We start from the raw sequence: 27,925 nt of genomic DNA on the forward strand, positions 1-27,925 counted from the left end.
AAATTGTCCCTATAAAATGCTCTGATTGTCTTGGAAGAAAAATGTTGTATCACTGCCAGTTGTTGTTATTAATAGTGACACTTAAAAATCGATAGGGCATTGCTCTGAGGAGCTGCAAATACTGCCCACGGCTGGCTGTTTTCCAGTTTATTCTCACCTTTTCCTAATGGAGGGAGGGGCAGATGCTGCCCACCCTGCACACCTTGCTGGTGGTTGGGAGGATTAATCTTGAGGTAATGAGAACAACTGGGGCCCATGAACTGGACAAATGCATTTGCCAGCTGGGCTTGTTGCCCATGGCAAGCATGCTCAGGGAGGCCAGCTCGTTTGACAAAAGTTTACTGAATTTCAACTCTGTTACACTCTTAGCGGATAGGAAGATGCATTTGGCATGGTTACTGCCCTCAAAATGTTTAGCATCTAGACCAAGACATGAAGAATATTTAGAAAAAAGAGTACCTACAACGTGTCAGGCACCGAACTAAGAGAGTCACTACATGTTCTCATTGCATCTGGCCAAGTAAGTACTATTATGGAGTAAAGACAGTTACTATTTCCATTTTATGCATGGAGAAACTGAGGCTCGGGGAGGTTAAGTACTTACCTAGTGTCGCCCAGATAGACTGTGTCAGAGTCAAGACATGAACCCAGGCAGCGTGACTTCAAAGCCAGACTTTTAACCACAGTGTGGTGCCAAGTGGTGATAAATGCTGAGAGAGAGAAAAAAAAAGAAAGAGAGATTGAGAGCACGCGAGAGCAGGCGTGAGCGTGGGAGAGCAAGCGCTTTTCCTACAGGACTGACTTGGGTGAGATTTGCGCATCTGGGACAGAACAGGAACTCTGCAGTCCCTGCCCGCCACTGGCCCACATACAATTTGGGTTCCTGTTGTTTTCTCTGTCCATGAATCATACTGAGCTTTACTCCTTGCCTTTATTTTCATGTGCCATCGGTCAGATCTAATCCCGGGGGAAATATCCTGGTGCATGTGTATCAGCAGTGGGCAGAGGATAAGAAACTTGATTTCAGTGCCTCACTAGTCCCATGAAATGACTCTCATGAAATACTCCCGTATGATCTGGACTCTGGGGAGGATAATTTGGGGACTCTCCCCTCCTTTTTTGTTACATTGGTTCTGGTGCCTCTGTAGTTGGATTCTCCAGTGGAGTCCTCCATTCACTTGCTGCCTCTCACCAGGGAATCTTTTGGGGACTATTGAGAACCTGAGTCACCTCTGAGGCATGAGTGCCATTCTCAGCTTGTGGTCCCAGACCCCGAATGCTTCTCACAAGAAATCTCCTTCTTACTGGAGACAGGCACCCAGGGTGAACCTTTTTTTTTTTTTTTTTTTTTTTTTTGAGACAGAGTTTCACACTGTTGTCCAGGCTAGAGGGCAGTGACGTGATCTTGGCTCACTGCAACCTCTGCCACCTGGGTTCAAGCGATTTTTCTGCCTCAGCCTCCCAAGTAGCTAGGATTACAAGTATGCACCACCACACCTAGCAAATTTTTGTATTTGTAGTAGAGATGGGGTTTCTGCATGTTGGCCAGGCTGGTCTCAAACCCCTGACCTCAAGTGATCCGCCTGCCTTGGCCTCCCAAAGTGCTGGGATTACAGGTGAGAGCCACCATGCCTGGCCCAGGGTGAACCTCTGATAAGAACGTGAGGCCGCCATGGCAGCATTAGACCTGCCACACTGGGAGGAGATTTTGCCTGTTGTCACCAAGCACAGGAGAGGGACTCTGCCATTGGGGAGGGGGTCAAGCACAGTATTTTTAGCAAGCAATCCTTTATTGTTTATTCAGCCACTTTAAAAATAGATACCACCCTTTCTTTCTAATTGGCACCATTTTTCATCCTCTGTCCTTGCTTTTCATACACTGAGCTGTTCATGAATATTTATTTACCTTCCCAGAGGCAACTCCATATATGTGTGTGTGCGTGCGTGTGCCTCTAAAACTCACTGCCCTCCTTCCTTTCCCTCATGAAAGGTGACACAGTGGAAGTCCAGGATGGAAGGGCAAGGGCCCTTGGTTTGAATACCTTTCTTGATGCTGCAACTGATGAGTTTCCAGACCTCTCTTTTGGACCCCTGCTTGTCTCTTAGGTTACCTCCTTCCCTGCCATGGGACTCATAGACTGGTTGTCCAAACTGTCCACGTTTTTTAGCACTCAGCCAACCTTAAGCACCCATATCACGCCTCCAACCTGTTTGCCTGACTGAAGTGTTTCCCCTTGGCAGTCAAGTCTAGGATCCCTGAGGTGCTTTGATGAAGCACCCTGGCTTGGACATTCAGCTCTTCAGACTTATTTCATTGTTCTTGGCAAAGGCTATAGAAAAGGCAAGTTCATAGGCAAAATGTGGAAACAACCCGAATATCTGTCAACTTTATCTTTTGACTTCATCTCTTTTTCCTCAGTATAGCCGCTTCCCGTCAGCCATGCTGACACACAGGCCCCTAGCGGTTTTGTAAAGCAAGAGCCTAGAGCCCCCTTTGGGGGTGTTGCTGTATGCTGAGGATTCTGGAGAGAACCTCCCCCATGTGACTGGGCCCTTCTGCCTGAGTTGTCCCCATTCCTGAGCCATTGTTCTGTCTTTTGCTCACCCAGGTGGCTGAAAAGACAGGATGACTACCTGAGCTTTTCAGCCAGGGAGTTTGTTATTGATGATGTCGTTCACTTCTCAGGAGTTTTGCATCTAACACTGCCCCTATGCTCTCGTGGAAGACCACATTCTCTCACTCTTTACAGATCCTCTAGACAGAAATGATTCCAGATATCATTATGTTCACTCCTGCATCCTGGCAAGGAACCCTCTCTCGTAGCCATTCCCAACACTCATCTTGTCTGGCCTTAAAAATTAATTTATTCATTAAAAAATATGAATTAGCTGGGTATGGTGACTTACGACAGTAGTCCCAACTACTCAGAAGGCTGAGGTGGGAGGATCACTTGAGCCTGGGAGGCAGAGGCTACAGTAAGTGAGATCACGACACTGCACTCCAGCCTGTGTGACAGAGTGAGACCCTGTCTCAAAAAAAAAATTATTAAAAAATGTGATGACTACCTATTATGTGCCAGGCATTTTGCTAGACTGAGGATGTGGTGGTGAACAAGACAGATAGGTGTTTCTTTTTACATGTCAGAAGTTGATTTTTTAGTCAGTAGGTCATCAAAATTAAATACTCTTGTGCTTCAAAAGATACTATCAAGAAAGTGAAAAGGAAAACCACAGAATGGGAGAAAATTTGTATAAATCATATATCTGGTAAGGGACTTTTACCTAGAATACATAAAGAATGTTTGCAACTCAACAACAGAAAACAACCTAATTAAAAACTCCCACAATTCTACAATAAAAAGCTGACCCAATTAAAAAATAGGCAAAGGATCTGAATGGACAGCTGTCCAGAGAAGATAATGCACATGTGCAGTAAGTACATGAAATGATGCTCAACATCATTAACTCCCAGGAAAATGCAAACCCAAACCACAATGAGAGAACACTGTGCACTCAAAAAGATAGATAATAACGTGTTGACAAGGATGTGGAGAAATTGGGACCCTCATATACTGCTAGTGGGAATGTAAATTGATCCAGCCATTTTGAAAAACACTACTAGTTCCGCAAATGGTTAAACATAGAGTTGTCATGTGATCCAGCAATTCCACTGCTAGGTGTGTACCCAAGAGAAGTGAAACCATATTCCACACAAAAACTTGTACATGCATGTGCATAGCGTCAATATTCAGAACAGCCAAAAAGTGGAAACAACCCAAGTATCTGTTGACTGAGAAGCGGGTAAATATAATGTGGTATATCCATACAATGGAATATTTAGCAATAAAAAGAAATGAAGTACTGATGCGTATTATGAATGGATGAAACTTTTAAAAAGTCGAAGTGAAAAAAGCTAGTCACAAAGCACCACATACTGGATGATTCCATCTCTGTGGAATGTCTGGAATATTAAAATCCGTAGGGCCTAGTGCTGAGGGAGTGGGAGTTAGGAAGAGCTGGGGGGGGCACTAATAGGTATGAGGGGGCAATGAAAATGCCTTAAAATTGTGGTGATATGTTGCACAACTCTGTGAATACACAAAAAGCTATTGAATTGTACACTTTAAATGGGTGAATTGTGTGGTATGTGAATTTTACCTCAGTAAATCATTTTTAAGTCAGTAATATGTGTTATGAAGAAAATAAAATAGGATGATAACAGGGTTCTTTAGATGAGTGAGTTAGACTTTTCTGAAGAGATGTCATTCTGGCCTAAACTCAAATATAGATGGAGTCAGCCATATGTACATTAGGCCAAGGGTTTTCCAGGCAGCAGGAATAGCCAGTGCAAGGGTCCTGAGGTAGGGACAAGCTTGGCTAGTTGAGGAAGCAGCCAGAAGGTGAGTGTGGCTGGAATGGAGTGAGCCAAAGAAAGACTAAGAAGAGGTGAGGTTGGGGAAGTTGGCAGTGCACCTACAGACCTAGGTGAACTAAATTTGGATTTTATTCTAACGGTAGCAGGAAGCCACTGATGTCTTTTAATTAAGGGAGTAACAAGATCTGATTTACATTTTAAAAATGATCCCCTGGCTTGGCTCAGTGGCTCACACCTGTAATCCCAGCACTTTGGGAGGCCAAGGGAGGTAGATTGCTTGAGTCCAAGAGTTTGAGGCTGCAGTGAGCTATGATTGCACCACTGTGCTCCAGCTTGGGTGACAGAGCGAGACCCAGTGTCAAAAATAAAATAAAATAAAAAAATAAAAGATTCCTTTGATTGCTTCACAGGAGAGAAGGAACTCTTCATGGTTTCAGACTACAGCGCTGCCTACCTTGTTATCTTAAATCTCTCACGGGAGGAAGCTCTTCCTGGTATCTAGTTCAAGTCACCTCCTCTCATCAGGATTTTGGGTGTTAGATCTGATGGCCGTGGTAGTGCTCCATAACTAGGAAGCTTATTGTTCCCCAGATTAGGCTATAGAGTCAGAAAGCTTCGTATCTTTCCATGTTTGTGGCTACTCTCATCATAAGATTGTGGCTATCCAGACTCAGGACCGTGATGTCTGCCTGATTTTCCATTGCTAGGGCTGTCTTTGGCTGTGGTACCTGGTCCTAAGATGAGTAGAGCAATCCCGCCACTTCCACCAGCTAGCAGCATACCTACTTCCTTCCTCTGAGGTGGAGGACAATCTGGAGGGTTAAGCAACACAGGGTGCTGTGTGAATGGGCTTTCTAATGGATCTAGGTAGCTCTTGGGAAACTGTGTGAGAAGCTCAGGATGTTGTGAGAAGCTTTCGGGGAGTCAGCTCAGGATGGAGGTGCACTTCTCTGGGAAACGTGATGGATAGCACATAGTGATTAGAGCTTTGCTTGCTCTACAAATATATTTTTTTAATTTCATATGTATTGTTTCCTCTGACTAAGTAATATATTCTCAGTGTAAGCTTTTCAAACATTAAAGTAATACGTAATATAGAAAGTTGAAATTATACCAAAAAGACATAGATCAGTTACAGAGATGAACTCCTAATGGTGGTTTATTTACTCATGCAGCAAATATTTATTGAGTCCCTACTATGTGCTTCCTCTGAGGATTGCGATGAAAAATAAGAGAGGTAATGGCTGGCGTAGTGGCTCACGCCTGTAATCCTAGCACTTTGGGAGGCCGAGGCAGGCAGATCGCCTGAGGTCAGGGGTTCAAGACCAGCCTGGCCAACATGGTGAAACCCCATCTCTACTAAAAATACAAAAAAAATTAGACAGGTATGGTGGCGCATGCCTGTAATCCCAGTTACTCAGGAGGCAGAGGTTACCGTAAGCTGAGATCGTGCCACTGCATTCCAGCCTGGGTGACAGAGTGAAACTGCCTCAAAAAAAAAAAAAAAAGAGAGGTAATATAAGAATACTGAGCATGCACCAGGCACCTAGTAAGCATTCAGTAATGGTAGCTTCCAGTATTGTTGTTACTGTAATCCTGACTGGAGGCAGAGGTATGGGCATCGTGAATATTTTCTGCAGCTTTTCCTCGACTGGAGGGCTGGGATATCTGGGCCGTGAAGGTCATTGTTTTTTCTCATATAGTGTTCTAAGACCTTAGGGGCTTAGTCAGGGCCTTTAGTGCCCTCTGGCCCTGATACCAGGTCTGGTTCTTCTATGGATACGTCACTTCTGGAAACAATGTGTGAAGCAGCCGTTTTCCCTCTTGTCCAGTTTATTAGCTATGTGTTGTTGTATAACAAATTATTCTCAGACGTAGTGGGTTAAAACAACAGTAATAATTTATTATTTTTCTGTTTCTTTGGGTCAGGAATTTGGAAGTGCAGGCAGGGTATTTACTGGGGCTGAGGATCTGCTTCCAGTTGACATGCCTGGCTGGTTGATGCCAGCTGTTGGTGAGAGGCCTCGGTTTCTCTCTCGGTGAGCCTCTCCACAGGGCTGTGCAGGTTTCGCCATGGCTTCCCCCGGAGTGAACAACATAGGACAGCAGGATGGAGACTTCAGTTCTTTTTGTGACCTAACCTTAGAATTTGACACCATCACTTCCTCTTTATTCTTTTGGTCACATAGATCATCTACAATTAATGTGGGAGGCACCAACACAAAGGCTGGAATCACTGGTGGGGATCACCGGTGACCGTGCCGGAGACTGGCACCACACCTACTATCCGGGGACTCTGTCCTAGGCACTGTGGAAGGAGACCCCACACATGCAGGGACAGTCAGTCACCTCATGGACCCTTGTCTGAGGCAGGTGTTCACTGCAGCTCGCAGGGCCTGTGCCCTTCCCCCGTGCTCTGGCCTCACGGTGCTGAGCTGTCCAGCTCAGTAGCTGCCTCTTGGCTGAAGTGGTGGTGTGTCAGGGGAGGACAGTGGTTTCATTTTTGAGTCTTTGATCATGAGAGAAGACTGAGCTCTTCTGGAAGTCTGCCAGTGGCTTGTGCTTCCAGACACTGGATTTCTTGAAACGGATTGACCAGCTTACCAGCCCCTTGCTACAGGCTTCTTGCCAACCTTTCAGAGGACAGAGCCATTTTCTTACCTTGAAATCCAGTCATTTCAAGAAGAGAGTAGACAGTATTATACTAAAAATGGGCTGTTTTTATCCTTTACAGTTTTATGTCTTCTGTAAGGAAGACTTAAAAGTGGGAGAGGTAAGAAGTAGGTGGCAAAAGAACTTCTTGAGTAAGATCCTGGGCTATGGATGGACATACGGCTTGTTGCTGTGTATCTCTGGGCAAGTTACTTAACCTAAGCCTCAGCTTCCTCAGCTCAGAGAAGAAGACGACAGTGGTGCTTCACAGACTCATGTGAGGATTAAATGTGATAATGTAGGATGACACACATGAAGCTCACAGCATAGAACACAGCACATTGTAAGGAAATACAGCAAGAGCTGTCACTAAAATATTGTTAATGTTAATATCATCATCATCCTTATGCTCATTGACTCTGAGTGAGACCGAGAGAGGGGCATTGACTTACCAAGCAACATAAAGGAAACCTAGGCCGGGAAACAGGGTCTCCTTCCCTCTCTAGCTTTCATACTTTCCATATTGAATGTTCTTCCACATGATGCCTGAACCACAAATAGAAGTTTGGGCAACTCCCAATTATCCCTAGTGTGAATAATTCACTCTGAGATAATCTGTGTGCCTGGCTGGCTTCCCAAATCAGCTGAGTGGATTATTCTCCTCTTTCAATTATTCAACAGTACAAGTAATTGGGAGCTGGCATTAGAATGTAAAGGCCGTGAGGTCATCTCCTGTTGTTCTCAGTTGCGCAGCCCTGCCAGTGGTGATGTTTCAGAGCAGTGCGGAGGCTGTAGAGCAGAGCCCAAAGTGGGAGGACAGAGGTGGTGACAGGCATGATGGTGAAGAATGAAGGCCCTCAGATGGCAGGCTGGGGGAGGTGAAGTTAACAGCCACAGGCAGGAGAGCCCAGGAGGAATGGTTTATAAAGGCTGCCTTCTCTCTCCCTGGGCTGTGGAGAGAGACCCCGTTGCAGCCTAGTTCACCCTTTCCTGAGGAGCTCTTTGGATCTAGCTTTTGGTTCTGGAATGTTAGTGTATCCTGGAGTCTTTTAAAACATGACCAGCCACCCCGTTCTCTTCTGTTTGCTGCTCAATTTGATATGAAGGGGTGCACGGGGAGACCTGAGGAGCCTCTTCTTTCTGGAGGGTAGGGTCTCTACATTGAAAATAGCATGTGTAGAAGTGTGATCCATTCATATAAAAAGTAAATGGGTAAAGATTTATATATAAATTTATATTGCACATATATTTTTAAATATGTGATATAAAAATCTGGGCCGGGCGTGATGGCTCATGCCTATAGTCCTAGAACTTTGGGAGGCTGAGGCAGGAGGATCACTTGAGCCCAGAGTTTGAGACCAGCCTGGGCAATATAGTGAGACTTAGTCTCTACAATAACAACAACAAAAATTAGTCAAGGCTGGGCACGGTGGCTCACACTTGTAATCCCAGCACTCTGGGAGGCCACGGTGGGAGGATCACTTGAGCTCAGGAGTTTGAGGGGAACATAATGAGACCTCAGCTCTATATTAAAAAACAATTTAGTCGGGTGCAGTGGCATATGTCTGGTCCCAGCTACACAGGAAACTGCGACAGGAGGATCATTTGAGCCTGGGAACTCAAGGATGTAGTGAGCTGTGATCACACCACTGTACTCCAGCTTGGGCGACAGAGCGAGACCCTGTCTCAAAAAAAAAAAAAGAAAAAACTCCGCTCTTACCTCTGATGGTCTGAGAAACAGGGACTTTTTCTTTCTATTTTGCACTCTTCTATACTGCTTTTTTTTTTTTTTTTTTTCTTTACCATGAACTTACATGATTTATAATTATTTAAATTACTTATTATAAAATAAGACACAGAAGTTGCTGTTGGGTTTTCTGGCATGAGCCCTTTGAATTCTGTTTTAACATTCATGATCACTCTCTGGGCCACTTTATCCTTATACAACCTTTAATTGTATAAGGATAACCTTTAATTGGCTTGGGCTTGAGGGAGGGACTCATCAGTTTGCCCAGATCCCTTCAGGCAGGTGGCCAGGCAGGCGTTGCTCCTGCTGTACTGTAGGAATACTGTGGCCAGCCTCAGCTCCATGCTGGGACTGAACAAGCACTTCTCTACCCCTGTCACTGGGACCTCAGGCCTGGGTTGTTGTCCTCCCTCCTGCTCTTACTGCCCCTCTGTCCCCCTTGCCTGAGGACCCAGGACCCGTTTGTCCTGGACTTGGTGGACCCAGGGTTAGCCTCATGTTACCCACATAGTCCTCTCTTTGCCTCTGGGGAGAAGGATTAAACTCTTGGTTCAGGTACTATTTTGAGGTATTTGTCCAAGTTTAATAGTTGTGAAGGAAGGAAAAGGTTAGTTGCTGTTTGAACTGTTTCTCTGAAATTAACAAAAATTAGTTTGTGGCTCAAGAAAAACTGTGTGAGCTCAGTTTCTGGAGGGTCATAGTTTCTGAGGTTCTCTCCAGGTTTAGCTGGTGCTTGGTTCCAGCCTGTGCTGAAGAAGGGCAGGGAAAAAGTGGGAGGGAGGAGCTTTCTTGTCTCTGGGGCTCTTAACAGCTGTAGTAAATTGTGGCATGTGTGGAGCAGCAGCAGAGCCAGCCCGAGGAGCTCTGAGCCAGAGGGTCCAACCATGGGAAAGCTGCTTTTTAGCCCAGCTTGAGGTTCTTACACCTGGACCCAGCATGGCTGCGTTGAACCAGACCTTCAAACATGGCTCTGAGTACCAGGCATGGCTAGAGCATTTAAGTACTCCACGTGGGAGCTAAGCTTTGTCTTTCTGCATTTCTAGGAATGGCCTCAGTGGACAAGTAGTGGTGGCAGAAAGAACTGGGTAACCAGATGTTGGCTAGCACCACTGCTTTCGGCGGGCCCCAGGTTGTTGGTGAAGTCAACAGAATCACTTAAGAATGTGCAGAACTCAGGAACTGAAGCCTCATGATTCTCCTGCTAGATCTGGCTTCCAAAGGTCCCCATAACCCCCATCCCCAGCTGGCCTTGGAACAATGAGGCCTCCTATGTCTCAGCTCTCCCCAAGGACCCTACAGAGCTCATTCTGGGCTCTTGGAGGATGTCATCTGTGTGGCCTGAAGGAGACCTGAGTTTCTGGAGACCCTTGAGAAGGGAAGCTGCTTTGATAATTAGCCAGAGAGATGACTGAGCCTGTTGGTTGGAGCCCAATGAGGGTATTAGAAGAGTGTGCAGTGGGCCCTGCAGGTGAGGAAAGGCCAAGGACCTCTTTTCCTTCAAGCCAGGTTGTTGGGAGAGCCCCACTGTGAGCCCTTTGTGCTAGGCATTGAGCAAAGTGGCAGCTTTTGTGGTGCTGGGGATGTGGGAAGTTTTCTACTTTTGCAGCTATTATGCTGAGTTTCCCTCCCTCCCCAGGATGTAGGGCTATACTGGAATAGAGAGCTATCCTGTGAAACCATTGGTGTGAATGGGGAGAAAATCTGGGCTGAGCCTCGTCCCCACCCTTGACCCCGTCAAAGGTGCTGAGGTTTCCAGGTTCAGGGGAGTTAATCTTTATGGTCTGTGCTCTGAGAAGATGATTCAAGTTAGTTGGTGAGAAAACCCTGCAAAGAGTTGGCTGCTGGGGGAACTCCTCACTATGCTTTTAGTGCTATGTAGATGTCCTAAGTGGAGCTGTTTGAAGTCGAAAAGGTCCTGTGCATGGTCTCAGGGGCAGGTCTGCAAGGATGGGCTGCTTTTAGAAGTACAAGCAGCAGGGCCTTTGGAGCATTTCAAGCTGGTAGGTCACATGGGATCTCTGCAAACAAATCTCCAACCAGACTGTTAATAGACTTGGCCACCTCCCTTTCCAGCCCCAGATAGTCAATTGTCATCTAGTACCTTGGCCTAGGGTGGTATAAAACAATGTGGTGAGCTATAAAGGCTCTTGATTTTTGTTGTTTTTGGTCTTTCAACACATTCTGTTCTCCTCTTTGGAAAATAATACTTCCTTTCCTTTGGGAATCTCTTCACCAGTGCCACATGGTGTGGTGAGGCTGTTAATCTTTATGCCCTACCTGTTCCCTTCCCAGTTAGGTCATATGATCTAGACTTGCCACTCACAGTATCACTTCCCTCTGGACAGTGATTGGTCCAGGGGTGGGCGCATCACACAAGCAGGACCAATCAAAGTTCTTCCCTGGAATTCTTTTTTTTTTTTTTTTGAGTTTCACTCTTTGTTGCCCAGGCTGGAGTGCAATGGTGCAATCTCAGCTCACTGTGATTTCAGCTCACTGTAACCTCCGCCTCCCAGGTTCGGGCGATTCTCCTGCCTCAGCCTCCCGAGCAGCTGGGACTGCAGGTGCACACTGCCACGCCCAGCTAATTTTTATATTTTTATAGAGACAGGGTTTCCCCATGTTGGCCAGGATCTTCCCTGGAATTCTATACCATTTGGGAGGATGCTTTATGCTGGGATTGGCTGTTTACGGGAAGAAAACTGGAGAGAAGCAAAGCGTAGAGGTGCAGGCTGAGAGAGGGCCTTGGCACATTACTTAAGCCTCTGGACCCAGCTGTGCTTTTACCTTTATCATCCCTCCTCATGATGGGACCCAATACACTCTCTTTTCCATAGATGAGGAAGGAATTCAAAGGAATTCAAATTCCTCTGCATTTCATTTTGGTCCCTTATAAATAGAGTCCTAACTAATACAGAACAACTTCCAACTGATCTGTTTGCTTCCAAATAGCTAATGTCATGTCCAGGGAAGCTGCTTCCCTGGTGAAATCCTGTACCTAACACTGTGTTTTGCACACACTGGGTGCTTGCCTTGTGTTTCTTATGTGGTAACTGTACCCTCACCATCTGCCACCATCCTTTGGGAGGAGAGTGGAGACCTAAACCTGGGTCTCCCAGCCTGCCTTTGTTGGTGGCAGTGAATCCGGTCATCTGTGCATACATTTTCATCTCCCTTCCTCTCTGCCTCTGCTTCTGCAAAGATAAAAACAATCTGCTAGTCTTGCTTTGCAGGGACCTTGCCAAACATGCCAGTGCTGGGGCGTTTATCGGAATACCTCAGGCTGCTGTCTTCCAGATGTAGATAAGAGGACATACTCCCAGGGCACAGAACTGTTAGAGCCGTGGATGTGATTATCTCCCTCTGAGATCAGGCTGTCCCCTGGTGCCCAGTGCGAGCTGGTGCTAAATTTATTGTGCCTAAAACATCAGGGTAGTATTAGAGGTTCCTTGCCCACTGCTTCTTTCCCAGGCTGCTTGTGCCAGCTGCAAGGCCCTTGTAAGGCTGTTAGGTGTCTCTCTGTGGCAGATTCATTGTTCCATATTTTTATTTAATTACTTACTTTTACAGCTCTTAGAATAAATCTAATTACCCATCTGTTATGCTACATTATGCCACTGTGGTTCATGCAGTTCTTTCTCATCGTATATGATATTTGTCAACTTGACCTTGCCCTCTTCCAATGTTGTTGCTCCCCTGCGTGGCTCTGTGCCACCTCCTCAGTGGATCCTTGGCACCAGCCAGTCTATCAGGGACCTCGGCAGAGTTGACTGTGAGTGGCTCTCAGATGGAACAGGGGTTGGTGGAGCGTGGAGTATTGCAGGAGGAGAGTGGCCAGTACCATGCTGACCTGACATAGGCATGGAAAGTTGGGCTGGTACTGTGTTAGAGTCCCAGAGAAGAAAGCAGGAGCTCTAGCCTACAGCTTCCAGTCTTCAGCCAGAGAGGGCTGCTGTCAAGGAGGACAGCCAGGTGAGGTCAGGCTGAAAGGAGGTGACAGTGGCCACCTGTGGACATATCTATGGACTGTCCTGCCATGGCTGGCAGGCGGTGCCTAATCCTAAGATTGAGTCAGGGCTGATCTTAGACACAGCAGAGGTGGGCATTTCCTACTAGAGGTGATTTCAGGAATCATGTGAAACTCCCTGCTTCCCAAATCTTTTTTTCTTTCTGCTACTGCCTAAAATTTGATTAATACCATTAGAAATTTGTTTATTGGTTTTATATATATAAACTTCTCTTTGTGGTCAAATACAGACATTCCCAGGAGGGGGACTCCGGGGGGGCTACTGGCCATCTGGGTTGCATCCCTTAAGCAGACAGGGGATATGCAGTGAGGAGGACACATGGTTAAGGGAATCAAAGTGCAGGGAGATGGGGGAGAGAAGTCAGAACTCAGGGCAGTCACGGAGTCTGATTCCATGAGCTCTTGGAGTGGGCAAGGTGCTCAGAAAGGAAGGGAGGTCATGTGCCCAACCCATCCACGTGCCTAGTGCTGGGGCTCAGTGTCTCAGCTGGGAGGGGGCACAGAGCCAGCCTTGTGTCTGCAGGCAGCTCCTGTTAATTGAGTGCTGGGCATTGGGCTCCACCATCTAGAGTGAGCTCGCAGCTGAACAGGCAACAAGGCACAGTCCAGGTCCTTGAGGGAGTTCATGGTTTAGGAGGGAAGCTGATCTTGTCAGGTCTGTTAAGAGGATGGAAAGGAGGGCCCCAGGAATGCTAGCAGGGGCCCTGTGAGGGTCAGGAGGTCAGCGAGTGTTTCTCTGAGGAGATCGTGTCTGGGGGTTTCTTGCAGTAGGAACTGGCCAGATGAAGATGGGGATGGGCAGGGGCAGGGCGCCCAGGCAGAGGCGGTGGAGAGCACAGCACACTGAGAGATTCCTCTCTGTTGATTGAGATGAGTTGAGAAATTCATTGGGGGAAGGGAGGTCCTCCCTCCTCATCACTTTGGTCCTGAAACAGGGTTATTTTCAGCAGATCTCCTGAATGGAAACGCCAAGCCTGCTACTGTCACTGCTTCTAAAGCATATTCCCCAGGGGCCAGGGGAGGACCTGTGTGGCACAGGCTTTCTGTGGTGGAGGCACTGTGGTCAGAGGCTGTGCTCTACTGCCTCATCCCCACAAGGCACCCGCAACCCAGGGCAGGGACTGCTATGCTGACTCCTCCTCCTCCTCCTCCTCATTCCCCTGCCCCGCCTCCAGCCCAAGCCCACATTAAAGGACTTCCGACTTGGAGATGGGCCCAGGTTGGAGCTCATTATAGCCCAGTGGCCAGGCCCTTCATTTTCCCTTCCAGGTTAAGACTTGGCAGGCATCAAAGGTTGCAGGAACACCCCACAGGCCTTCTCCCTTAATCGTCTCGCTCTTGCCCTGTCTGCGTGGCCTCCTTAGCTGAGCTTTTCCCACCAGAGCCTCTGGTGACTTTCCACAAGTTTCCCCTCATTCCAGCAAGCAGATTCAGTGACTAATTGCTGGTAATTTTTTCCTCAAGACTCTATTTATATAGGCTGTCGTGTTGGGGGCGGGGGAAAGCGGGCTCTAGTCCTGGGGGGGCTGCCGTTCCCTGCAACTGCCATCGTTAGACTGAGGCCCATGCGGCATTGATAGCCACACTTTGTCTTTATTCTTGTATTTTTTTGTCATTGCGACATTTGGTTCTTTGAACATCTAACATCCCTTTTATGCTTCTCATCTCCCACAGAAGATTGTTGTATTTTGTCCCCCACTGAAGCTGCGTTTTCTTTTTGTCAGATTTCTCACTTTCTTCTTTATTGTATTTTGATCAGTGCAGCCATGGAGGTCTGGGTTTTATTGGGAGCTTTTCATCTTTGGGGCAGTGGCCCTCACGGCCTGGGTCTTCTGGCCAATGCTGGGCCCTGCCTCAGGCCCCTGAAGCAGGACTTTCCCACCAGGGTGAGAGAGGGTCCAGGGATTCTCTAGCCTGGTGGTTCTCAAAATTAAGCATGCCTCAGAAGCACCTGGAAGCCTTGTTAAAACGCAGATGGCTAGGCCCCTCCCCTAACGGTTCCGATTCAGTGAGTCTGGGGTGAGGCCTGAGAATTTGCATTTCTAACTAGCTCCCACATACTGCTGGTGCTGCTGGCCCAGAGATCAGACTTGGAAAACCACTGCTTTAGAGTAATTCCTCCTTCACCTTGAGCCAGAGTGTGCAGGGCCCAAGGAAGGAAAGAACAGCAGGGTACCAGGTTTCTCCTTCTCCATGCTGGGTCCAGCTCTCAGAAACACGATGGAGGATGTTGCCAGGGCATCATAATAGTAAACACCTGTACAGCGATTTCACCTGCCCTGTCTCACTCGATACTCACAGCAGGTCCCTTGGTGAAGTAGCACAGCTTCTTGACAAATAACAGAAGTCAAATTGAGATAAGTTAAGGCCTCCTTCCTGGCCATTAGGCTAGTAATTTGTGGTGTGTCCCCAGTGGAATCCAGTTTTCTTAGCTCCTATTCTCGAACTTTCATGACTCTGCTACTTATTAGCTATGTGACCTTGGGAAAATTACTTAGCTTTCTATGACTCAGTTTGTTGATGAGCAAAATGGGAGTAATGGTGTCTGCCTCATAGAGTTGTCATGAGGATGGCATGAGTTAATGCTTGAAAAGCACTTGAGAGCTATCAAATGGTGGCCTCCAGAATCCCCTCCTCTCATGCAATGAGGGGCTGCGGGCTTTTTGTTTTGTTTGTTTTTGGCATTTCTGTCACAAGAGGCGCAAGAAGATGTACTACTGCCCACCAGACAGCCTTACCCGGCCATCAGGACAGGGCTCAGTCACTTTGGAAAGTCACTGCCCCCCCACCGAGTGAAATGGCCTGAGGAAGCCTGGTGGGTGGCATCTGCCGAGGATGGAGCAGTAGCTGAGGGGCTGGGTCAGTGTGTGAAGCCTAAGACCAGGAGGAGGGGTAACAGGAGAGCAAGGCGGCCGGGTCGTCCACTCTTCAGGGGCTGCTGTGATCCCGTTCCTTTCACTGCCCAGCCCTGGGTGGTGGCCCTTAGAGGATTAGTTTGGAGGAAAGCTAAGGCTAAGTCTGCCATTTTGGTGGTTTTCTCTTCCTGCCTTGCCCCCACCTTCTGACTTGGGACATTTACAGCAGTAACGGGGGTTTGAGTAGAAGCCTAGTCTTGATTGTGCTAGTGATATTGAACCTGTTGAAAATTACATGCCGGGTACTGTTACATTCAGTATCTCGTTTAATCCTCACGAGCCTCATGAAGTAACCCTCATTTGACAGAGGAAGCTGGGTCCTCATTTGTATAAGTAGGGTGACCACATAGTTTATGGGGCACAAATTATGAGAGGCAGGTTAATTGACCTGTCTTAAGGGTTGTACAGAAAGAAGTCCAGGATTCAAAGTCAAATCTGTGTGGCTCCAGAGCCCTTGGTCTTTGCTAAGCTGCCCTGACACTGCCCTCTGGAGTGCTGTTATTCCCTCCGTGGGTGCCTAGCATTGGCCTGTGTCCCAGGATCTCCTGCCCCTCAGCTCAAGGTCCAGGTTCCGGGGCCATGAAAGCGCTTTATTCACCTTTGTATCTTCCATAGAACTTAACACAAAGCCTTATACAGAGAGTGACCATATGTTCTGTTTATGCTTCTTGTCCCAGTGCAGTAATTAATGGTGCCTCTTTCTTAAAAGTGTCCCAGTTTGGACAATAAATTATGTGGTCACCCTACTTATACAGCGTCCTCCCAACCCAGGGACAATGGCATTTTAATAGAGGACCCTGAAAGACAGAATTGTCTTTAAGACTCAAAGAAGTAAATCCCAGATGGTGAAATTTTAAGCGTTTATATCCCAGTAGGCAAGAGAATGTAGACAAAGATTCTGCTCAGCACCCCACAAACCTACCACAAAGGACTATTTCTAACACCCGACTTGAGGGTTGTGGGGGTCACCAGGCCTGTGATGAGATTTGAAGGGGCAGGAGTCCCACTGTGGCTCATGCAAGTGTCTGACAAGCAAGACCAGAAAAGGGGAGGGAGAGCAAAAAGCTGTTGCTTCCACACCTCCCCAGGCAAGAGGGGAGCCCCTGCCTAGCATTTGATTGTTCTCAAGCCCCCAGCCTCCCTGCAGGAAAGAGCTAATGGGGATTGGCCCTCTTCCCAGCATCACCCTCAGCCCCTGGTGGGCCCCTGGGCTCAGCTTCCCCACGCTTTCTTGTGGGGCTTTGTTCCCTCAGGCCCTGCCCTTGTACCCTGGACATTGGTCCATACTCAGCCATGGCGTGTGCAAGTCACATTCCAGGCTGTGTCCTTGCCCCATTTGCAGGCAGCTGAAAACTGCTGTGCATATGTCAGTTCACACTTGAACTGGTTTAATGTTTTTTTCTTTTAAGTTGCAATCTAAAATTCAGCCAGACAGGCTTTAACGAGCACTAAATCGTCAAGCCTTTTGTTTCCCTTGCTATTCAAGCCATAGAGATTTTGTGTTTGATTCAGCAACAATTGCTGAATCTTAAACAAACCATTTACATTTTGACATTAACTATTTTATGAGTGTAACTTTTTCTTTAGCATTAGAATGATTCCAGCAGAAGGCCTTTTAATGATTTATCAGAAATAGAGTTAAAAGAGTCTGTGGAAGGTGATTCTTAACATTTTCTTTTGGGGAAAAAAAGTCGGTTTTCATCTGCCTTCAGTTGGGCAGTACATACAGAAGTTTAGCCTTCCTCCTCCTATTTTAATAACTTTTGATCTTGTCAAGGTCATTCTTCCAGCATGCCCTCTTGCTCAGCTCCTCCATTTTTCAGACAACCCTCGCACCCAGTGGCTTCTCTCAGAGTGACTCTCTGCGCATCTCTGTCGGCTGTTAATTTCTTCTGATAGAGACGGGAACGATGTTCTTTCTTTGCTCTAGCGCTGGTACTCTTAGCTGAGGCCCCTGTGCACACTGGGCGTGATCAGTATTTGGCAACCAGCTGACTGGACAAAGAGCCTCAGACAAATAGCATGTTCACAAACGAAGCCATCCATCATTCTGTCCCTTGAAGCTGTAAGTAATTGGAACTTTTCTCCAGTTCTTAAAGATGTCCACAGAATGGGAAGTCTCCACTTTCCTTTAGGTTCCCATTCGAGCATCTGGTGAGTCAGGTCAAAGGGCCTTGAGCAAGGTCAGGCGTCCCAGTGTTGCTCCTGCATTAGGGGAAGCTCTGTATTTTTCTCAGCCTCCAGTGAGACCTGGTGAACCCTGCACCTGGCTGAGGAGTCAGTGGATCTGCCCAGTTTCCTTCTCTGTAACAGTGTGAGCCAAGTGACCAGGCCCAGGAAACCCATGCTGTGGGGGGCCTGAGACTCCGTGTGAAATGGAGCTGGCTGAGGAGGCCATGTTGATCCGCCCCCATGGAAAACCAGGAGCCGGGGTGCTGCACTTGCCTCTCAGAACTAGAACTAATTGTTCTTAAAGATCTTTCCAAATACCAATGATGCAAAATATTTGGATGGTTCACCATATTGTTCACCATATTTAAACTGTCAGAACCTTAAATATCTGAGCAAAACCTCAGCAAACAAAGGATATTTTGGGGACTTGTTATGTATGTTGCGCGGCAGAGAGATTTGTAGTCTATACGACTTCCAAATCCTGTAAACGAAGTATTTCAGTGTTGTCATTTTCAGCTATAGACCGTCCTACGATCATTGCCTTTTCTTTTGCTATTAAGAGATGGCTCATTCATAAACATTTCTACAGTTGTGTGGCAAACGCAAAATAGGCCCTGCATGATTCCACTGGCTCTGATTGAGGAGATGATTTTTCACACAGTGAGATTTATCACATTTATCAAGTTTATGACAGAACACAAGGAGGGTGAGGGATGTGGAGGTTGGAGGGAGAGCAGATCTGAGTGAGGAGGGAAGCTCTTTCCTGAGCCTCAAAGGGCCGGTTGACAAGGTGTGTTGCCTATAAGCTTGGAGCAAGGATTGTCTGGGCCATTGCCTTGGATCCCCTCTTCCCCTGCGGGGTCTGGCCTCCTCTGCTGTCCCCCAGCTACGAGACATGGGGATAGTTATACCACCAACTGGTTTAGAAGACCTAAAATAACATCCTCTGCGTTCTCTAATAAAGTTGATAAATCTCAGTGTGTGAAAAATCTCCCATATGTTTTAGCCTAAATTTTCTTCTGCTTAACCTTGTTACTCCTGCCTTGCCTCCCTCAGACTGCCTGAGACAATTACTCAGGGACATTCTTTGAATAATTAGAGGCTGCAGATAATTCTCTTTAGCCCGCTTTCTTCCATTTTCCCTACCCTGTGGTCTCCCTTTAGCCAGTTCTAATTAGCTGCTTTGATCCTTCCTCCCAGTCTCTCCCTCTAGCTTGTTAATTACATTTCTCCCCCATGAATTCCTTCTGTACTGGCTTTGTCTATCCAGTCAGAGGAGCTGAGAATGAGAATCTAAGGCCACTCAGTGGGAGGTCTTCTTTGTCCCCCAAAACAGATAGCTCCTCTCCCTTCTGAGAAGCCTGAAAACCCTGGCATTCTGTCTTAGCAGAAAAGTACAAATAATAGTTTTTGTTAAATGGCATACTATGATAAAACAGCTGTTATCCTAATGCTTGGCATTTGCCGGGAACTCTGTGTGTGTTTACGTATATAAAATCACATTTCATCCCCTAACAATCCCATGAGACAAATATTATTGTTATTAATCCCGGTTTTACAAATGCAGAAACTGAGGCCCAGAGAGGCTTAGTAACTTACCTCAGTCACGCAGCTGAAAACACTAGAATCTCAGACTTGCTCGTAGGTCTCTCTGACTCCAGAGCCGCACTTAGTTTTTTGCTTTCTGGGTTTGGGCTTTTTGGTGGAGAAAAAAAAAAAAAAAAAAAAAAAGGAAAAAGTCCAGGTCATTGGCTTTTAGCCCACCAAAAATCTAACCAACCAACCACCAACCAACTGTGAGATAATTGTCACCTCTTTACCCTCGGTATAGAAGAGGCTTTCTCAATTGAAATCATAAAACTGGCACAGAAGCAAAATGGTGTGGTGCATGGGGTATCTGGGCAGTTGAAAATCTGCTTCTAGAAAAAAAAAGAAACCAATAAATTCTTCACTTGCTTTAATTCTTAATTCTCTTTTCTGACAGTTTTCTCTCTCAGGAGGTTAAGGAAGCAATAAGGAGAAGGGCTTCACTGAAATTATATGCTGAGCAACAACAAGGATCTGTCTGGTAAAAAAAAAAAAAAAAGTTTAGGGAACCCCAGCAGAAAGTGACTGTGTTTGGAGAAGCAAAAAGGGGAAGGTGAAACTCTCTGCCTCTGAGTTTTAGGGAAAGTAAATTTCAGAGGGTCCAGGAGAAAGTAGATGTGATGTCTGAACAGGAGCTTCAAAAGGAAGGATGACTCAGAGTTTGAAAAATGAAGTGTACTTAACAGAGTCACGAGTGATTACTGCAGGGAGCAGGGAGCCACCTAAAGAGACCCACGTGGCTGCAGGGGGCACAGTTCGAGCTGAGATTTTGTCTAGAGATGAAAACGGGACCTGTAACCAAGAGCAAATAGAGAAGAAGGATGCAACCTCCGAGAACACTGTCAGGAGCACCAGATGGGTGAGACCTGGGAAACGCTAAGAACAGCAAAGGCGCCTGTGCCGCTACTGTTGAGAGTGAGAGGGATGGCAAAGAAGGCTTTAGGCCACCTGGTTCAGTCAGGTGATTTAGCAGATGCCAGAGAGGGTATCTCTGTCCTTGCTCTCATTCTGTTTGCCTCTGCCTTCTCTCTCAAGGAGAATGGCCTTCCTGCAGAAAGTAAAACAAACATAGAGTTAAGTGGAACTTGAGACCAGGAGTGTACAAAAAGTATAATGAGCCACTGGCTTCTCCAGATTAGACAGGGTCTGAAAAATTAAATGCCAAACAGAAACTTAGGGACATCATCATCAAACTGTGTGCAGGAATCTTTATGGCATTATAGGGATTGGGAGAGGGGCAAGGAGACACAATGGGCAACTGTTCTGGTTTTCAAAATAACAGAGCAAGTTTTTGAGATGTGACTTAAGAGTATTTTTAAAGAAAAGAGGTCATTTCTTAGAGTTAGTGTGAGTTCCATAAAACCAGGTCTTGCTGGACTAGTTTAATGCTTAAATTCTCCCTCCTGTCTCCCTCCATATAGAAAAGTTTAACACATTCTCCTTGATGAATTATTGAAAGTGGACACACCCATGTAACCACCACCCAGATCCAGAAATGTAACATTATCAGTACCCCAGAGGACTCTCTCAAGTTCCCTCCCAATTCTAATTTTCTTTTTCAGAAGATTTGCCAGGCTGGTAGATTAGGCCAGTATAATAGACACAGAGGAAGTCTGCGTTTCAGGAAATCATTTGACAGAATCTCATAATAATCTAATAGATCAGATAGAGAAATGATGATAAAGACGTAGATTTGAGGCTGGGTGCCGTGGCTCGTGCCTGTAATCCCAGCACTTGGGAGGTCGAGGCGGGCAGATCACTTGAGGCCAGGAGTTCGAGACCAGCCTGGCCAACATGGCAAAACCCTGTCTCTACTGAAAATACAAAACACACACACAGGCACACACACACACACACAAAACTGGGCGTGGTGGTGAGCGTCGTGATGTGTGCCTGTAGTCCCAGCTATATGGTAGGCTGAGGCTCTGGGAGGCAGAGTTTGCAGTGAGCTTAGATTGCATCACTGCACTCCAGCCTGGGTGACAGAGTGAGGTGAGACTCTGAATCAAAAAAAGAAAAAAAAAAGATGTAGATTTGTAGCAGCTTGAACAATCAGACTTAATCAATGTTTATTTAGAAATGGTTCAGTGTCAACAGAGACTTCACTGTAGTGATGTGCCAAAGAGCTCGTGGCAGACTCTGTCCTGTCTAACCTGCATTCTGGTTCTCATGTGAAGACGTGGGAACAGATGGCAGTGATCAGGAAGAGATAACCATGTGAGATACATGACAGTGAGGATCCAACAGAATAGTGACAGGCTAGGAGGAAGGGTCTAGGTAGCCAAGTGGCATTTTAAATTTTATTGTTATTAAACTTCTAATTTATAAGTAATTCAGATTCCTTGTTTAAAACAAAAATCTCACCACCCAGAAATAAATATATGGTGTCATATCACCCAGACCATTTGTAATTTGCTTTTTGCCTCCTGACAATATTTATTCTTTAGTAAGAATAAAATCGAAGCCCTGTGCTGGGGTTCAGAGCCATGTTGGGGATCCCCGGCTCATCAGAAGATCATGTGACCAGCCTTTAGGGATTTGACCTAGGCAGGCCACTGTAAGCTCTGTGAGGCTGCTACCAAAAACCTAGAGATGGCCTGAGGCATTAGGGGCAGAATGGCCCTGGGGCAGAGGCAGCCAGGCCCACTGGACTCTGGGTGGGGGGTTGTCCAGCCTGGATCCCTATGGGTAGGTTTGGGCACCACCACTGTGGGATTCGTCAGTAAGTCAACAGGGTCAGGAAAGTGGACGGTTTCAAGAGTCACCCTGAGAATGACTGCAGAATCCCGTGAGGCCACATTGTGAGAGGGGAGCTTTCTCTGGATGGTTGGCTCCTCCCAGCTTTCAGAAGGGCTGACCCATCTGGACAGGATCAGGAAACCCTTTCTTTCTTCAAGGGTAGACTTAGGACCAGAGGGTATAAGCTTCATGATAGCAGATTTTAGCTCAGTGTCAGAATATGTTTTTCTGGCAGTTGGAGGAGTTTTAAACTAGCATAAAGCTGCCTTGTTTGATGATGTAGTCTTCAAGTCCTGGGCTGCCAATTACCAGAGATGCTGTACTGGATAAAAGGTTGGGCATTGGCTCTAGTTATCCCAAATGCTGGTCCTCAGAACATAGGAATCACATGTAGCATTTATGAAAAAATCAGGTCTTCAGAGCCACATTCTCTGAGATTATGATTTAGTATATGAAGGGAAGGGCTTGGAATCTGTATTTTCAAAAAGGGCTCCAATTGTTCCTTGGAGAAATGGCTGATTCTATGGCTGGCATAGGAAAAGAGCAATATCTTGTACAAGAACATCTTGTGCTGGAAGGTAAGAAAATATTAAAGGGTGATGGAAACATGTTAAAAAGATACAGAAGCCAGCATGAAGAGGCCTGGTGATTAAGGATAATTTTAGCATTGAAGTAAATGATAGAAACTGATTCTATTCCATAGATTAAATAAGAATCTATTAATTCATACTGATGTCAATAAATGAATGAATGAAGAAATGGGAAAGAAGGAAAATCTCTTCTTTCAGGTAGAGTGCCAGCAAATAAAGATAGAAGCAAGAAGAATAAAGATAGGAGTTTGAAGGATAAAGATAGGAGTTTGAATATCATCATTTGACAAACATCGTGGTACAGGTTGAATATCCCTTATCAGAGATGCTTGAGACTAGAAATGTTTTGGATTTTGATTTTTTTGTTGTTGTTTTGTTTTTGGAATATTTGCATTATATACTTACCACTTGAGCATCCCTGATCCAAAAATCCAAAATCCAAAATGTTCCAGTGAACATTTCCTTTGAGCATCATGTTGATGCCCAAAAAGTTTCAGATTTTAGAGCATTTTGGATGTTAGATTTTTGGACTTATGATGCTTAACCTGGAATAATTAATCAAGAATTGTCAATGATTGCCAAAACTACTACATGAAAGTTTGATGAGGAATAGGCTGTCTTCATATCTTAAAGTGTCTCCCCACAAAATATTAATTTCAGGGGAACAAAGTATTTTTAGAGTGAGAAATCTGGCAGATACCACCACAACCAAGTGTTCAAAGAAAACATCCAGTCGTGGGACTTACGGATATCACTTGCCCTCCTGTGTGATACACTGAGAAAGATACAGCACTGTGTTTGTGCATTCCTGCCAAAGCCGCAGCCTCAATCTAATCATGAGAACACATCGGACAAATCCAAACTGAAAAACATTCTACCACTGGCCTGCACGTTTCATAAATGTCAGTGTCATGAAAGACAAAGACTAAGGAAGAGTTCCAGATGAAAGGAGTCCAAGGAGACAGGCTGCTGTGTACATCGTGTGGGCATAGATCGAACGTGGGATCAAAATTATTTTTCTAATAAGAATATTATTGAGAGGGCTCTGTGCAGTGGCTCACACCTGTAATCCCAACACTTTAGGAAGCCGGGGCGGGAGGATTGCTTGAAGCCAGGAGTTCAAGACCAGCCTGGGCAATATTGTGAGAACCCCCATCTAAAAAAAAAAAAAAAAAAAAAAATTTTTTTTTTTTTAAAGAAAAAGGAAGGGAAGGGGGGTGGGAAGGACTATTATTGGGACAGTTGGCAGTATCTAAGTAAATATCTATAGATTATTGTGTCAGTGTGAGTTTCCTGATTTTGATCATTGTACTTTGGTTATGTTCTTAGGACATTCACACTGATATGTTTAGGGGTAAAGGGTCTTCGTATCTTCAATTACCCTCAAATATTTTGGAAAAGAAAATCTGTGTAAATATTAATAGAGACAGAAAATTGTGGTAAATGTCCACAATTGGTGAATCTGGATGGGAGTTTATTTACTATTCTTGTAGCTTTTCAGTAAGTCATTTTTCTGTGTGATTACTTTTCAGTAATTTTTTTTTTTCTTTAGAGAGACGGAATCTCACTCTGTCGCCCATAGCTTACTGCAGCCTCAACCTCCTGGGCTCAAGTGATCCTCCTACCTCAGCCTCCCGAGTAGCTGGGACCATAGGCACATATGACCTTGCCCGGCTATTTTTTTTTTTTTTTTACTTTTGCAGAGACGGGGATTTTACCACCCTGTGCAGGCTAGTTTCAAACTCCTGGACTCAAGCAGTCCTCCCGCCTTAGCCTGTCAAAGTGCCGGGATTACAGGCATAAGCCACCACACCTGGCCTATTTTCTGTAATTTTTTACATCACTAGTCTGAAATGGTTTCAGGAAATAAACTGCCCCAGGTGACTGTGATGCAGGGCTATGTTGGAGAGCTACCAGATGTCCGTCAGGAAGGTCATTTGCTGCCCCTCCCTCTGAGGTTCCCTTTATCTCCCCAAAGATGGGCAGATGATTGTGTCTCTGTGTGTCTTGTGTGTGTGTCTGTTTGTCAAGAGGTTCTAGAGACCCTCTCGTGAGTTGCTGTTACTGTGGTGAGGAGTGGGTGTCTCATAGTTGCTTACGTGGGCGGCTTCCAGTTAGGGGCTGTACATGAAGGGGTTAGATGATAGCCCTGCCCTTCCCCAGTGTCCAGATGGAACTCCTGAGGCCATATAGGTCCCACCATTCAAGTGATGCGCAGATCATGTGTTTTGTTATTCCTGGAAGCTTGACTTTGCAGTGGAAGATTTGTATGGTGTTTTTTTTGTTAAACTTAATTCGGTAATTGTATTTTTTTTTTTTTTTTTTGAGACAGAGTCTTGCTTTGTTGCCCAGACTGGAGTGCGGTGGCGTGATCTCAGCTCGCTGAAACCTCTACCTCCTGAGTTCAAGCGATTCTCCTGCCTCAGCCTCCTGAGTAGCTGAGATTACAGGCGCCTGCCACCGCACCAGCTAACTTTTGTATTTTTAGTAGAGACGGGGTTTCACCATGTTGACCAGGCCGGTCTCAGACTCTTGATCTCAAGTGATGTGCCCGCCTCAGCCTCCCAAAGTGCTGGGATTACAGGCATGAGCCACCACTCCTGGCCAGTTGTTTGTATCTTAGCTGATTGATTCCCTAATCCCACTCATCCCTGGATGTCAGGCAAATATAGCTGTCTCTTGAACCCATCTATTTCAGGATTACACATCCTGCAAATTCTTGCTTTCCCAGATGATGGAGGCTACACATTAGGACATAAGCAAGGTGGGGCCACCAGAGGAAATCTTTCTCTCTGGGCAAGAAGGTGAGCATGCACTTCATCAGGTGAATGATTGAACCTGGCCCCATACACCCCTGAGATGTGCCCTCTGCCCTCAGTGCATGGCATCATCTCAGAGGCATTTCAGACGAAAAATGGTAGTTTTTTCCTGTCATAAGGGAATGAAAAGAGTATTTGTTGCACTGAGAAATGTCACGAGGACTCGTGAGTGAGCACATCCCTCTGCTGTGCCTCTGGTGTCCTGGTTTGGCCTGGCAGTCTCAATCACAGAAGCTCTCTTCAGTTACACCTTAGCATTTCCTTGGCCCCCGTCTAACTAGTCCCCCTCATCCTTACTCCCATCCTAGAGCTCTGCCTTTTCCAGTTGTTCTCCTTTTCAGAAATTCAAACTTCCTTTTCAGCCCTTCTGGTTGACCCTGGAGCAGAATTTCCGTGCACACGCCCTGCTGGCCCTGACACCTGTGCAGTGGCCCAGGACCCCACACTCAAAAGGGCCCGAGCCTGGCTTCATGCTCTGTTCTCACTGTCTTGAAATTTCTGATGATTCTTGAACAAAAGGCCCCACGTTTTCATATTGCACTTGGGCCTGAAAATTATGTGGCTAGTCCTGAGCCCAAGGGTGGAGAAGTCAGCCCTGGCGTGTGTATTGGGCAGCAATCTCCTGGGCCCCCTGGCCGAGCTGGGCCGCCCTCCCTGTGGTCAGCTCCTTCAGTCCCCCTCCACCCAGACACATGCTCAGCTTCAGTTAGCTAAACTGTGACCTCTGACTCTTGACTGATTGCCCAAATTGCTGTCACCCTGACCCAAACTCTTTGGTTTTTGCAAATGCAATCACTTCCATTTTTGCAACCCGCCCCACCCCCAGCCCATCCCCCTGCAAGATTTACAGAGTAGCAGCTGCTGCCGTCCCTCTGCACACAGACAGCTGACTTGCCTGCTGATTGTGAACATCCCAGTAATCCAAGTGCTAATGGTATTTATTTAGTCCAGCCGGCTTAGCCCTGAACAAGGTTTATTCTCATTTATCGCATCGGAGATGAGCTACGTCCTTAATATCCTTCTGTTGACTTTGAGCACACCAGCACCACTAATGTCACTTTGAGGCGTGCCAGGTCCCCGCCCTCTTAACTCACTCAGATCCCCAACTGTCAGGATACCTACCTTCCAGCCAGCAGGACTGGCCCCTCCAGGGGTGGGCTGCAGCTCTGGTCCGGAGTCCATAGGCTGGAGGAGGATGGGGCTGGCATACGTGATATGTGCTCGAGGCATCCGGGCTGAATCAAGCTGTGCTCTCAAGAATGTGGTCTGACTTCTTCGTGTAGTAAACCTGCTGTAATTATCTTTTGGCCACAGTGCATTGGCTAGCACTGTGGCATTTTGGCATTCATTAACTATTCTGTCTTTAACACGGGTAGTCCTAGCTCTGCCTCATAGGTGAAAATTTGCCCAAGGTCATCAGCCATTGCTCATGAAATTCCCAGCAAGGGTCCTCCAGGCCCTGGCCCCTGCATGTCCAGAGGCCTCACTCTGAGCTGTTTTGGTAGTTGCCTCCCCCAGCCCCAGGCTGTGCACATTTAGAGCCCAAGGCGGAGCTGCCTGTGGAGAGAGGGTCTGTTTCTGGGAGCAGATTCTGCCCTTGGCAGGAGATTGCTCAGGAAACCCTCAGCTCTACTGGCCCTGCCTGGATGGACGGAGGAGCAGCTGGAGGCGCAGGCCTCATCTTCCCCCTCTTCCTCTGCTGTGTTTCTGCAACCCCTTCCCTGGGCAGCCCTAAAAGGCCACTTCACAGGGTGGCCTTTTAGGAAACTCCTGAAGCTGTGGGAACCCTGGGGTAAGGCCCGGAGTTCCCAGGGTCCCATGGGCACCTCGTTTAAGCTGATCATGTGAAGAGGCCAGGCAGGGCATGGACCCAGGGCTGCCAAGGCTGCGCACTGTCACAGCCCAGGTTTGGCCGTGGTCCTGCCCTACCCACGGACCTGGCTGTGGGTGAAAACATGAATTTATTGCCTTCTGAACCCGATTTCAGCAATTTACAAAAGGTCAGACTTCCTCTTTTCTCTCCGGTTTACTTATCCCATGTTGGAGCTCTCTTCTCTCCTACTGGAAATGGAGTGGGAAGAGCTGCCTGAGGGAGACAGAGTGGGTGGGACTGGCTGCTGCTGGCTTGGCTGTGGGTGGCTCCCGGCCCACATCAGCCTACCTTCTGAAGAAGGGACTTCTCTTTGCCCTGGTCCCAGTGCAGCAAGTGGAAGGGCTTTGGTGGCCCAGCCCTGGGTGATTAACTGGGGCTGCGATGATGGGGTGCTGTGATGAGCTTTGTGCTGTCTTTGGAGGGCCTTGTCTC

General features: G+C 46.7%; 2 protein-coding genes and 1 long non-coding RNA gene across 6 annotated transcripts in view; 2 read left to right on the forward strand and 1 right to left on the reverse strand.

The window, feature by feature from the left end:
- SIL1 (SIL1 nucleotide exchange factor) overlaps positions 1–27,925 on the forward strand; it is a 430,788-nt gene that overhangs the window by 395,629 nt on the left and 7,234 nt on the right. The window lies entirely within an intron of this gene.
- Positions 1–27,925, forward strand: part of LOC126956106 (uncharacterized) — a 589,638-nt gene that overhangs the window by 355,101 nt on the left and 206,612 nt on the right. The window lies entirely within an intron of this gene.
- LOC126957352 (uncharacterized) lies at positions 318–27,074 on the reverse strand. 2 transcript variants are annotated; one of them, XR_007726718.1, is made up of 3 exons: positions 26,743–27,074; positions 19,485–19,580; positions 318–710 (listed from the first exon to the last, which is right to left on the reverse strand). It is a non-coding gene; the product is annotated as an uncharacterized LOC126957352 (long non-coding RNA). The 2 variants fall into 2 exon arrangements; XR_007726717.1 differs by lacking the exon at positions 318–710 and adding an exon at positions 17,329–18,366.

The sequence above is a fragment of the Macaca thibetana genome, chromosome 6 (assembly GCF_024542745.1).
Source record: "Macaca thibetana thibetana isolate TM-01 chromosome 6, ASM2454274v1, whole genome shotgun sequence".
Classification (NCBI taxonomy): domain Eukaryota; kingdom Metazoa; phylum Chordata; class Mammalia; order Primates; family Cercopithecidae; genus Macaca; species Macaca thibetana.